Source organism: Topomyia yanbarensis, chromosome 1 (assembly GCF_030247195.1).
Source record: "Topomyia yanbarensis strain Yona2022 chromosome 1, ASM3024719v1, whole genome shotgun sequence".
Taxonomy (NCBI): domain Eukaryota; kingdom Metazoa; phylum Arthropoda; class Insecta; order Diptera; family Culicidae; genus Topomyia; species Topomyia yanbarensis.
The window spans coordinates 137,203,283-137,216,754 of record NC_080670.1 but is presented as its reverse complement, the minus strand read 5'-3'; the positions used below and the strand labels follow the sequence as shown (position 1 = coordinate 137,216,754).

Here is a 13,472-nt window from a genome sequence, read left to right as displayed (position 1 = left end):
TCACTGAATCATGTAATCTAGGATGTAAAAACACAATAGTTCCTAAATAGGAAATAAAATCAAGTCTGGAAATATTCACTGTTGATTTTCTTTGAATGGTATCACTGCTAGTATCGCCCTTTTCAAGAAAAAGCGTTGATTTCTCAGTTCTCAGTCGCGTTGGAAATTTGAGTAAAATATAAACTTCAAATCGATTCAAAAAAAATGGTTTTTTTTTGTTTCAGTACAATATATAAACCCTTTAGGAAAATTCAGTTTTCCCACCACAATATAGATATTTTATTAACAGAGCATTAACAATTATTCGTTGGTATGTCTATTTTATGGGCCATTTTTTTGCTTTCCCATTGATTTGGTTTGAGATTTCTAGCACTGATGTTGTCCTATGCTGATTTGAGCGATTCTCTGAGCCCTTCCACTATCCCATGTAGTTTGTGTTATCAAAAACATCGCGAAGCATAAAGTTCTAAATGCTCTCAAACGATATAATATCCGAAGAGAGTGATAAGAGTTATAAGAAATGTCTCATCACACTATTAGGTGGATTAAACACGTTTTTTAAATAAAATCGCAATACTTGTTCTGCTTGTTTGCATTGAATGACGTCATGCTCGTTTGGCTCCGGATTTTGACAGTTCGTTTGGCTCGATAAAAGTACCTTCGCTGGTCTATTACTATGAGTGTCTATAGGCGATACCAGTCACAAAGTTTGTTATGGTTTGCTAGTTTGACCTGTTTCTTATTCTATTCGTTTAAGTACCGTGCAGTGGCAGATAAACGAAATGGTAGACGCTATATAAATTCAATTATTTTGAACTTTTTTTTAACTTTTTGATAATAAATGTTGCGAGTTACTAGGAGTTGAAAATCAATAGTTTTAGACATTTTAAACGCACACTGGGAAGTAAATGCGTCAAAATCGAAAATTTTTCAACTTTTCACAGACAAATATTTTTCGTTATTGCGAGTTACGAGGAGTTGAAAATCAATAGTTTTAGACATTTTAAACGCACAAGGGGAAGTAAATGCGTCAAAATTTTCATCTTTTCACAAATAAATATAGTTTGTTATTGCGAGTTACGAGGAGTTGAAAATCAATGGTTTTAGACATTTTAAACGCACACTGGGAGATAAATGCGTCAAAATCGAAAAATTTTCAACTTTTTACAGACAAATATTTTTTGTTATTGCGAGTTACGAGGATTTGATAATCAATAGTTTTAGACATTTTAAACGCACACTAGGAAGTAAATGCGTCAAAATTTTAAAATTTTCAACTTTTCACAGCCAAATATTGTTTCTTATTGCCAGTTAAGAGGTGTTGAAAATCAATAGTTTTAGACATTTTAAACGCACACTGGGAAGTAAATGCGCCAAAATTGAAAAATTTTCAACTTTTCACAGACAAATATTGTTTGTTATTGCGAGTTACGAGGATTTGAAAATCAATGGCTACTAAACGGGCCATTCTTAGTCGACCGTTACCGGTAGTAGACGTAGTTGAACGGCGCTACGCTTCAAGTATTTATTTGATTAATTTAAACCGCGCGCGATTTTCGCCTTATGTCGTGCAGTGTTCGATCGTGTTCAATTAGTGATGATCGTTTTTTATGGAAGTGCGAGTTTTGCAACAAATTGTATCACGCGGCATGTGTAGGAGTGCAACGGCACCAAGAGCATCACATCACGTCTTGTATGATTCCTCTATGCTCGGATTGTCAGCATAATCTTAAAACGGGAATTGACACACGTAAAGTGCTTTTCCAACAGGAGCAACTGTTTAATTTAATCAAGACGCAAACCGATTCCAATCTTCGAATGGCTGCCGACATTAAAAAGTTGAACCATTTGGTGAACTGTTCGACAACATTGATCACCAGCTAAAAGAAACGGTGACTAATGTAAATAATATCACCTGCGCGAAAGTTGATTATGCGGTGTCAACATTATCGCGCGCTATGGAAAACACGCGATCAATAAGGCTGATGAGCTCGTTGTTTTAAAAAATCATATAACATCATTATTCAACATATCTATGGAATCCACAAGGAAGCGCATTGAGGAGTACGTGGTGGAGCTCACAACTGACCTGACTCGTGAGCTAAAAAAAATATGCTGCGAAGTTGAGAATTTAAGCGTAATAACCATTGACATAGCGTTTCAATGCAACGAACATACCGGTAACCAGTCGTTTTCTGCTCGTGATGCTCTTGACGAAATAAAATCACAAGCCAGCGCTGTTGGCGACGATATTTTAGACGAAGTAAGGGCAATTGCCGCGACAATTAGTACCCTGGAAACCAGTGTTAATAATGCTCGCTTGACACCTGCGGTGTCTCCCCCCAGTCTGATGGACGAATTGACCGTCGTTTCAAATAAAACTGCTATCTCAGGTTCGCAGCATAATCAAGTGGCAAAAGATGGGTGGCACACACTTGGTTCGAAAAGAGTGTGGCGCTCCGACTGGTCAGAATAACAGGGTACAAGATACAGCAATATCAACACTAATAACAATAACAACTACAACAGCAAAGATAGCAAGTGCATTAAGAACAGGAACCGCAATAAGTACAACAATAACAATAATCACAACTACAACCAAAATAGAAACAACAACAATAGCAACAAAAACAACAGCTACAAGTCCAATAATATCACTAACAACTTCAATAGAAACAGGCACAACATAAACAATAACGACCACAACGGAAACAGAAACAACAACATTAACAGCAGTAACAACAACAGCAACAATAACAACAATAATCACAGAATGAGCAACTACAATAGAAACAGCAACAACAACTACAATAGAAATAACAACAACCACGACGAAAACAGAAACAGCAGTTACAGCAACAACAACAACAACAACAGAAACAGCATTTGCAATAGAAACAACAATGGTCTTAACAACAATCAACATAACAATCAACATCATTGTTCATCTTGCTCCTGTGAACGTTCGTGTTTTCGCCAATTTTAACGCACTTCTCAGAGGCAGACCAGGACAAGCATGACGCAGCTGGTAACAGTACAATAGTTTTAAACAATATTTTACGAATAACGAATCACAACCAACTTCTTCGAAAGCCACTGAAATTTTGGTTTACTGTCAAAGTTTTAATAGAATGAGAAGCGCCGTAAAGATGAACGAAATCCATAAGAATATATTAGGCTCCTCATTTTCGATAATTCTAGGTACCGAAACAAGTTGGAATGAGGATGTAAAAATTGAAGAGGTTTTTGGTAGTGACTACAATGTTTTTAGAGATGATCGTGATTTACGACTAACCCAAAGAATGTTAGGCGGAGGAGTTCTCATTGCAGTTTCATCTGTATTTAATTCCGATCTTATTGTCTCACCAAAATTCAAAGAATTTGAACATGTATGGGTTAAAGCACATATCGCTGATGAAATCCACATTTTTGTCTCAATGTACTTTCCACCGGATCTAGCTTGCAAATCAACATATGAGATTTTCTTTCAAGCAGCTGAAGAAATAATCTCTAATTTTCCTCCAGAATTTAAAGTTCATATTTATGGTGATTTTAATCAGCGCAACTTAGATTTTATTCCTGACTCTGAAAATGAGAGCATTCTACTTCCTGTCGTTGGTGAAAACGAAACATTACAATATATGTTTGAGAGAATTGCATTGCTAGGACTCAATCAAATAAACCATATAAAAAATCAACACAATCGTTATTTAGATCTGCTATTAACAAACATTAATGAAGATTTCTGTGTTGATGAATCTCATTCTCCCTTATGGAAAAATGAAACGTTTCACACTGCAATAGAATTCTCTATTTTTGTGTACAAGAATCATAATTCCATTGATTGTGACTTCGAGGACGTCTTCGATTATAGAAAAGCAAATTATGAAAATATAAATATAAATTAAGCAGTGCTAATTGGCAGTCCCTTTTAAAGAATCAAGAGAACATTGAATGTGCAGTGGAGATATTTTATAATATTTTATGGAAAATAATACAGGAGGAAGTTCCACTCACGAAAAAACGACGAAAATATGCATCCAAAAATCCAGTTTGGTTCAGCAAGGAAATTATTAATTTGAAAAATCGGAAGCAAAAAGCTCACAAAATTTACAGAAAACACAATAATCATGATAATTTGGAAAAATACCTCAACATTCGTGACCTACTAACTTTGGCTATTTCTTCGGCACAAACTGTATATAATGCAAAAACTGAAAATGAGATCAAGTCATGCCCAAAAAACTTTTTTAATTATATCAAAACTAAGTTGAATTCATGCAACTTCCCATCAAAAATGTCTTTAGATGGGAAAGACGGTGAATCTTCAAAAGATATTTGTAATCTCTTCGCAACATTTTTTCAAGAAACTTATTCTAACTATTCAGATATTGATCGTGACTTTGAATATTTTTCTTATTTTCCTGATTATTCAAGAGATGTTGGTGTCAGTCACTTAAGGCTCAGGACCTGATGGAATTCCACCTGCTTTCATAAAGAATTTAGCAACTGAGCTTACGTCACCTTTATTCTGGCTGTTCAATAAGTCACTAGAATTTGGTATTTTCCCAAAAGATTGGAAAAAATCTTTTTTAATACCTATTTATAAATCGGGTAAAAAATCTGATATTCGAAATTATCGTGGAATTGCCATACTGTCTTGCTTTCCCAAACTGGAAACCAGTGTTAATAATGCTCGCTTGACACCTGCGGTGTCTCCCCCCAGTCTGATGGACGAATTGACCGTCGTTTCAAATAAAACTGCTATCTCAGGTTCGCAGCATAATCAAGTGGCAAAAGATGGGTGGCACACACTTGGTTCGAAAAGAGTGTGGCGCTCCGACTGGTCAGAATAACAGGGTACAAGATACAGCAATATCAACACTAATAACAATAACAACTACAACAGCAAAGATAGCAAGTGCATTAAGAACAGGAACCGCAATAAGTACAACAATAACAATAATCACAACTACAACCAAAATAGAAACAACAACAATAGCAACAAAAACAACAGCTACAAGTCCAATAATATCACTAACAACTTCAATAGAAACAGGCACAACATAAACAATAACGACCACAACGGAAACAGAAACAACAACATTAACAGCAGTAACAACAACAGCAACAATAACAACAATAATCACAGAATGAGCAACTACAATAGAAACAGCAACAACAACTACAATAGAAATAACAACAACCACGACGAAAACAGAAACAGCAGTTACAGCAACAACAACAACAACAGAAACAGCATTTGCAATAGAAACAACAATGGTCTTAACAACAATCAACATAACAATCAACATCATTGTTCATCTTGCTCCTGTGAACGTTCGTGTTTTCGCCAATTTTAACGCACTTCTCAGAGGCAGACCAGGACAAGCATGACGCAGCTGGTAACAGTACAATAGTTTTAAACAATATTTTACGAATAACGAATCACAACCAACTTCTTCGAAAGCCACTGAAATTTTGGTTTACTGTCAAAGTTTTAATAGAATGAGAAGCGCCGTAAAGATGAACGAAATCCATAAGAATATATTAGGCTCCTCATTTTCGATAATTCTAGGTACCGAAACAAGTTGGAATGAGGATGTAAAAATTGAAGAGGTTTTTGGTAGTGACTACAATGTTTTTAGAGATGATCGTGATTTACGACTAACCCAAAGAATGTTAGGCGGAGGAGTTCTCATTGCAGTTTCATCTGTATTTAATTCCGATCTTATTGTCTCACCAAAATTCAAAGAATTTGAACATGTATGGGTTAAAGCACATATCGCTGATGAAATCCACATTTTTGTCTCAATGTACTTTCCACCGGATCTAGCTTGCAAATCAACATATGAGATTTTCTTTCAAGCAGCTGAAGAAATAATCTCTAATTTTCCTCCAGAATTTAAAGTTCATATTTATGGTGATTTTAATCAGCGCAACTTAGATTTTATTCCTGACTCTGAAAATGAGAGCATTCTACTTCCTGTCGTTGGTGAAAACGAAACATTACAATATATGTTTGAGAGAATTGCATTGCTAGGACTCAATCAAATAAACCATATAAAAAATCAACACAATCGTTATTTAGATCTGGTATTAACAAACATTAATGAAGATTTCTGTGTTGATGAATCTCATTCTCCCTTATGGAAAAATGAAACGTTTCACACTGCAATAGAATTCTCTATTTTTGTGTACAAGAATCATAATTCCATTGATTGTGACTTCGAGGACGTCTTCGATTATAGAAAAGCAAATTATGAAAATATAAATATAAATTAAGCAGTGCTAATTGGCAGTCCCTTTTAAAGAATCAAGAGAACATTGAATGTGCAGTGGAGATCTTTTATAATATTTTATGGAAAATAATACAGGAGGAAGTTCCACTCACGAAAAAACGACGAAAATATGCATCCAAAAATCCAGTTTGGTTCAGCAAGGAAATTATTAATTTGAAAAATCGGAAGCAAAAAGCTCACAAAATTTACAGAAAACACAATAATCATGATAATTTGGAAAAATACCTCAACATTCGTGACCTACTAACTTTGGCTATTTCTTCGGCACAAACTGTATATAATGCAAAAACTGAAAATGAGATCAAGTCATGCCCAAAAAACTTTTTTAATTATATCAAAACTAAGTTGAATTCATGCAACTTCCCATCAAAAATGTCTTTAGATGGGAAAGACGGTGAATCTTCAAAAGATATTTGTAATCTCTTCGCAACATTTTTTCAAGAAACTTATTCTAACTATTCAGATATTGATCGTGACTTTGAATATTTTTCTTATTTTCCTGATTATTCAAGAGATGTTGGTGTCAGTCACTTAAGGCTCAGGACCTGATGGAATTCCACCTGCTTTTATAAAGAATTTAGCAACTGAGCTTACGTCACCTTTATTCTGGCTGTTCAATAAGTCACTAGAATTTGGTATTTTCCCAAAAGATTGGAAAAAATCTTTTTTAATACCTATTTATAAATCGGGTAAAAAATCTGATATTCGAAATTATCGTGGAATTGCCATACTGTCTTGCTTTCCCAAACTTTTCGAATCCATCATAAATAAAACCATTTTCAACCAAGTCGAACATAAAATAACAAATTCAAAACATAGGTTTTTTAAAGGCCGTTCAACTAGTACAAACCTTTTAGAATTTGTTGATTACTCGTTAAATGCCATGGATAAAGGAAATCATATAGAAGCTCTTTACACTGATTTCAGCAAAGCTTTCGATAAGCTGGACATTCCCATGTTAATATTCAAACTTGAAAAATTGGGAATCGAGATGAGACTCCTCAATTGGATTAAGTCGTATTTAACAGATCGTCAGCAAATAGTAAAATTCTATGAGATGAAATCTGATATAATTAAAGTTACTTCGGGGGTTCCTCAAGGTTCACATTTAGGACCTCTTCTTTTCCTTTTATATGTCAACGACATCTCTCTTATTTTAAAAAACATTAAAATTCTCATATATGCGGATGATATGAAGCTATTTTTAGAAATTAGAAATAATAATGACTATAAAGTTTTTCACAATGACACACAAATCTTTTATACATGGTGTTGTAAATGTTTACTGGAATTAAATGTTAAAAAATGTAATCTCATGACTTTTAGCAGAAAACAAATCACGGCTTCCGTGTCAATTACATTAGGTAATCAAACCGTTCAGAAATGCGATAAAATAAGAGATTTAGGAGTTATCTTAGATAAAAAATTAAAATTTGTGGAACATTACAACACAATTGTTCATAGAGCTAGTAATATGCTTAATTTTATAAAACGCTTCGGATATCACTTTCAAGATCCTTACACAATTAAAACTCTTTACGTAGCATATGTTCGGTCTATTTTAGAATATTGTAGTATTGTTTGGTCACCATTCATAAAAAACACGAAGTGAGAATTAAGTCAATCCAAAAACAGTTTCTATTATATGCACTACGCAAATTAAGATGGACAGTATTCCCTCTTCCATCTTATGAAGCACGTTGTATGTTGTTAGATATTCAAACATTGAAAGAACGTCGGGACTATGCTATGATCTCGTTTCTAAACGATATCGTCATGCAGCGTATTGACTCATCTTACATACTGTCAAAATTAAATTTATATGCTCCTACTCGTCAATTACGCAATAGAAATTTGTTCGCGATAGGTCATCACCGTACAGACTATGCTAAATTCGGACCACTAAAACAGATGATGGCTGTGTATAACGAGCATTGTGAAAGTATTGACCTTACCATGCCCCGAACAAGTTTAAAACAGTTTTTCAACTCTTTACGGCATCATAGTACATAGAAATAGTTTACAGGATAGTATATAAGCAATTAATATTTGTATAATGTAGTCTACAATTTGATTGACGAATAAATAAATAAATTATCATAACAATAGTTTTAGAGATTTTAAACGCACAAGGGGAAGTAAATGCGTCAAAATTGAAAAATTTTCATCTCTTCACAGATAAATATTGTTTGTTATTACGAGTTACGAGGAGTTGAAAATCAATAGTTTTAGACATTTTAAACGCACACTTGAATGTAAATGCGTCATAATGGAAAAAATCAACTTTCACACAAAATTTTTATTTGTTATTGCTAGTTACGTGAAGTTGAAAAACGATAGTTTTGGACTTTTTAGACACACATTAGTAAGTAAATGCGTCAAAACGGAAAATTTTTCAACTTTTCGCTAATTTTTTTTGTTTTTCGAGTTACAGTAAGATTCCGTTTTTGGCACGTTCCGTTTTTGGCATGCTCCCATTTTGGTACACACCGATTTTGGCAACAAATGGGTTCCGTTTTTGTCAACATTCTTGTTGTACATAATAAATCTTTTAAAAATGTGCAGTAGATATTTTTTGTATCAATTGACATTACATTTGGCTTTATTTCCAAACATGGGAGTCATATTAATCCTCAAAAGCCCAAATCATTTTTTTTCAAATTTTGTTAAAATTGTCTCATAGTTTCAATACTTTACTGTGATAATTTTGCGATGTTTTTCGCAATGTTGTTTTAAAAAAGCGTTATGCACTTAAAGGTTAACTATATTTTACACTATATGTGTCGTATTTAATGATAACAATAAGTATAGAAATGTATTGTTTATGTAAAATACAACTGGTAGCAGTGTAACTAGTGTTAGACGGAATCAATGTTTATAGTCGAATGTAGATGAATGGGTTACACGGCATAATACAACGTCACTACAAAACTTGGCACTAAATTTGCAGTACATATCGAAAGCCCGTATTTAGGAATACAAAAACTGATAGCTCCCAAATAGTTTACGATGTCTTTGGCAAATTTGTTAGTTTTTTTGGCGATTTTTTCAAATGATTGGAATTAGGGTGGTTAGGGTGTTCAAAGTATCGACTGTTTAGATCTGTGAAGTTTACCTGCGCAATGCCCTACAATATAACACAAATAAATTAAAGCAAGTTTGCTGAATAAACAAGGCTATCAATAATGATTAAATTGTTATGATTTTTTTAAAAGATTTGAGGTAGGGTGGCTCTTGAAAAATCGGGTTGCTTATATTATCTTGAATTTTCATAAAGAAGAGATCACAGCCCCAGGAGCGAAATCAACACTACCATGCAGTGAATTGTTTGTGTTTTGACGTCCAGTGGGCCGAAGAAAAGCGATTCGAATTAAATGATATGTTATACCTTCGTAATGACGAATATTGTACTCGAGAAGTGCGCGAAGGTTGTGATAATTCTACTGGACGATGCACAATGTCGCCTAGCCTTACAAAACCTCAAAATTTTATTTTGGATTTTCCCTGATTTAACCTTTTTCTCTGTTTGTAAACGGGTTGAATATAGAGGTGTGCGCCACGCCGCCGCCGCCGCCACGCCGCGCCGACGATTGCATAAAAAAACGATTGCATAAAATGGTTTGACGCCGGCGCGCCGCTTACCTTTACCTGAAATCGGCGACGTGGCGCACACCTCTAGTTGAATAGTCTTTTCAAAATATTATGTCTTGAGGACAAAAGATAGATATTTTACAGAACTTCAAAGGTGCGTTATGCACTTAAAGGTCAATCCTCAAAAGTCCAAATCATTTTTTTTTCAAATTTTGTTAAAATTGTCTCATAGTTTCAATACTTTACTGTGATAATTTTGCGATGTTTTTCGCAATGTTGTTTTAAAAAAGCGTTATGCACTTAAAGGTTAACTATATTTTACACTATATGTGTCGTATTTAATGATAACAATAAGTATAGAAATGTATTGTTTATGTAAAATACAACTGGTAGCAGTGTAACTAGTGTTAGACGGAATCAATGTTTATAGTCGAATGCAGATGAATGGGTTACACGGCATAATACAACGTCACTACAAAACTTGGCACTAAATTTGCAGTACATATCGAAAGCCCGTATTTAGGAATACAAAAACTGATAGCTCCCAAATAGTTTACGATGTCTTTGGCAAATTTGTTAGTTTTTTTGGCGATTTTTTCAAATGATTGGAATTAGGGTGGTTAGGGTGTTCAAAGTATCGACTGTTTAGATCTGTGAAGTTTACCTGCGCAATGCCCTACAATATAACACAAATAAATTAAAGCAAGTTTGCTGAATAAACAAGGCTATCAATAATGATTAAATTGTTATGATTTTTTTTAAAGATTTGAGGTAGGGTGGCTCTTGAAAAATCGGGTTGCTTATATTATCTTGAATTTTCATAAAGAAGAGATCACAGCCCCAGGAGCGAAATCAACACTACCATGCAGTGAATTGTTTGTGTTTTGACGTCCAGTGGGCCGAAGAAAAGCGATTCGAATTAAATGATATGTTATACCTTCGTAATGACGAATATTGTACTCGAGAAGTGCGCGAAGGTTGTGATAATTCTACTGGACGATGCACAATGTCGCCTAGCCTTACAAAACCTCAAAATTTTATTTTGGATTTTCCCTGATTTAACCTTTTTCTCTGTTTGTAAACGGGTTGAATATAGAGGTGTGCGCCACGCCGCCGCCGCCGCCACGCCGCGCCGACGATTGCATAAAAAAACGATTGCATAAAATGGTTTGACGCCGGCGCGCCGCTTACCTTTACCTGAAATCGGCGACGTGGCGCACACCTCTAGTTGAATAGTCTTTTCAAAATATTATGTCTTGAGGACAAAAGATAGATATTTTACAGAACTTCAAAGGTGAAATAGATGATCAACTCTGAAAAAAATGTGTTCCAACCTTTGTTATTTAAAAAAATATATCTTTTTAGTTAAGATTACGATTAGGGTCGAACTGATTTCATTAGTAAGGTTATTTACTGGACTTATATTTAGCATTCGATTTAGTCGCTAAAAGGTCTTTTCGCACTCAGAACTAATAATAAATCGTGCATTAAATTAAAATTATAATGTTCAAGTGGCTGTACTTTCTGCCCTGAAAAGGTGATTTTTCATGATGTGTCTGAAGGAAACGCATGGTAGTGTTTGATTACCCCGGGTTCGCAATATAATTTATAAATATCTCTTAGCATTATCAACAATTGAAAACAGTGTATTCTGCTGAAAATTCACTAAACCAAGTTTTTTGAAAATGAATTTTCAGATATAGTGCACTTCATTTTAGATTTTAAACGTACAAGGGGAAGTAAATGCGTCAAAATTGAAAATTTTTCATCTCTTCACAGATAAATATTGTTTGTTATTACGAGTTACGAGGAGTTGAAAATCAATAGTTTTAGACATTTTAAACGCACACTTGAATGTAAATGCGTCATAATGGAAAAAATCAACTTTCACACAAAATTTTTATTTGTTATTGCTAGTTAAGTGAAGTTGAAAAACGATAGTTTTGGACTTTTTAGACACACATTAGTAAGTAAATGCGTCAAAACGGAAAATTTTTCAACTTTTCGCTAATTTTTTTTTGTTTTTCGAGTTACAGTAAGATTCCGTTTTTGGCACGTTCCGTTTTTGGCATGCTCCCATTTTGGTACACACCGATTTTGGCAACAAATGGGTTCCGTTTTTGTCAACATTCTTGTTGTACATAATAAATCTTTTAAAAATGTGCAGTAGATATTTTTTGTATCAATTGACATTACATTTGGCTTTATTTCCAAACATGGGAGTCATATTAATCCTCAAAAGCCCAAATCATTTTTTTTTCAAATTTTGTTAAAATTGTCTCATAGTTTCAATACTTTACTGTGATAATTTTGCGATGTTTTTCGCAATGTTGTTTTAAAAAAGCGTTATGCACTTAAAGGTCAATCCTCAAAAGTCCAAATCATTTTTTTTTCAAATTTTGTTAAAATTGTCTCATAGTTTCAATACTTTACTGTGATAATTTTGCGATGTTTTTCGCAATGTTGTTTTAAAAAAGCGTTATGCACTTAAAGGTTAACTATATTTTACACTATATGTGTCGTATTTAATGATAACAATAAGTATAGAAATGTATTGTTTATGTAAAATACAACTGGTAGCAGTGTAACTAGTGTTAGACGGAATCAATGTTTATAGTCGAATGCAGATGAATGGGTTACACGGCATAATACAACGTCACTACAAAACTTGGCACTAAATTTGCAGTACATATCGAAAGCCCGTATTTAGGAATACAAAAACTGATAGCTCCCAAATAGTTTACGATGTCTTTGGCAAATTTGTTAGTTTTTTTGGCGATTTTTTCAAATGATTGGAATTAGGGTGGTTAGGGTGTTCAAAGTATCGACTGTTTAGATCTGTGAAGTTTACCTGCGCAATGCCCTACAATATAACACAAATAAATTAAAGCAAGTTTGCTGAATAAACAAGGCTATCAATAATGATTAAATTGTTATGATTTTTTTTAAAGATTTGAGGTAGGGTGGCTCTTGAAAAATCGGGTTGCTTATATTATCTTGAATTTTCATAAAGAAGAGATCACAGCCCCAGGAGCGAAATCAACACTACCATGCAGTGAATTGTTTGTGTTTTGACGTCCAGTGGGCCGAAGAAAAGCGATTCGAATTAAATGATATGTTATACCTTCGTAATGACGAATATTGTACTCGAGAAGTGCGCGAAGGTTGTGATAATTCTACTGGACGATGCACAATGTCGCCTAGCCTTACAAAACCTCAAAATTTTATTTTGGATTTTCCCTGATTTAACCTTTTTCTCTGTTTGTAAACGGGTTGAATATAGAGGTGTGCGCCACGCCGCCGCCGCCGCCACGCCGCGCCGACGATTGCATAAAAAAAACGATTGCATAAAATGGTTTGACGCCGGCGCGCCGCTTACCTTTACCTGAAATCGGCGGCGTGGCGCACACCTCTAGTTGAATAGTCTTTTCAAAATATTATGTCTTGAGGACAAAAGATAGATATTTTACAGAACTTCAAAGGTGAAATAGATGATCAACTCTGAAAAAAATGTGTTCCAACCTTTGTTATTTAAAAGAATATATCTTTTTAGTTAAGATTACGATTAGGGTCGAACTG

General features: G+C 34.3%; 1 protein-coding gene across 4 annotated transcripts in view; it reads right to left on the bottom strand.

The window, feature by feature from the left end:
• The window catches only part of LOC131691769 (endoribonuclease LACTB2), a 395,704-nt gene that overhangs the window by 48,550 nt on the left and 333,682 nt on the right, over nt 1–13,472 (bottom strand). The window lies entirely within an intron of this gene.